General features: G+C 54.0%; 1 long non-coding RNA gene across 1 annotated transcript; it reads left to right on the top strand.

Moving 5' to 3' along the window:
* LOC106944473 (uncharacterized) lies at positions 1 to 601 on the top strand. Its single transcript, XR_001424326.1, has 3 exons — positions 1 to 83; positions 154 to 443; positions 515 to 601. It is a non-coding gene; the product is annotated as an uncharacterized LOC106944473 (long non-coding RNA).
* Positions 602 to 659: the final 58 nt, after the last annotated feature.

Here is a 659-nt window from a genome sequence, read left to right as displayed (position 1 = left end):
CCTGCTGCCACTTACCATTGTTTGGAGGGGTTTATCAGGACGGAGCCACCGACACTCCAGTGCCAGAGTGTTAGCCTGTGATGGTAATATCATTGTAGCTCACCTCCGACCACCTGTTCTCCGAGTAACCTCCTTTTGTGCTGCCTTTCCTAGGTTGTCGTTCCGTGAAGCCCTGAGTTTCTTCAAACTTCTACGAACCTGGGCAGATTACCAAAGATCCTCGAGACCCCGCGGAGTCTACCCGTTGGTGGCCACGTCCGTGAGACCAGCTCTCAGTTCTGTCGGTGGCAGATCCCTGGTCAAGCGGATCCCTTCCGGCACCTTGTCTGAGATCTCCCTCCACTCACCTGTCCGCCCTCTAGAGAAACTCACGCCCTCGTTCCAGCCTGCAGCTCCGGATCCTAGCGGTTCACCTCTCCATGCTCAGACGAGCTCACCAGCAAGTAGGTCTCTGGCTGGACTGCAATTCCCACAATCTCCGAACCCCTCTGACCTGTCTTATCTCCACCCAGAGATCCAGAACCACGCAGACGAGCACCAGTTCCGGACCTCCTTGTACATACCTGTTGGCACTGTATTTAATAAACCACCATAACCTTTACCCGTCTCCAGAGTGTGTTCTGCGCATGTGGGTTCGACAAATTAATCTCAACATGACA

This window comes from Poecilia latipinna, unplaced genomic scaffold (assembly GCF_001443285.1).
Source record: "Poecilia latipinna isolate Pla-1442-1.1 unplaced genomic scaffold, P_latipinna-1.0 Scaffold11016, whole genome shotgun sequence".
Taxonomy (NCBI): domain Eukaryota; kingdom Metazoa; phylum Chordata; class Actinopteri; order Cyprinodontiformes; family Poeciliidae; genus Poecilia; species Poecilia latipinna.
This window is presented reverse-complemented; position numbering and strand designations above follow the sequence as displayed.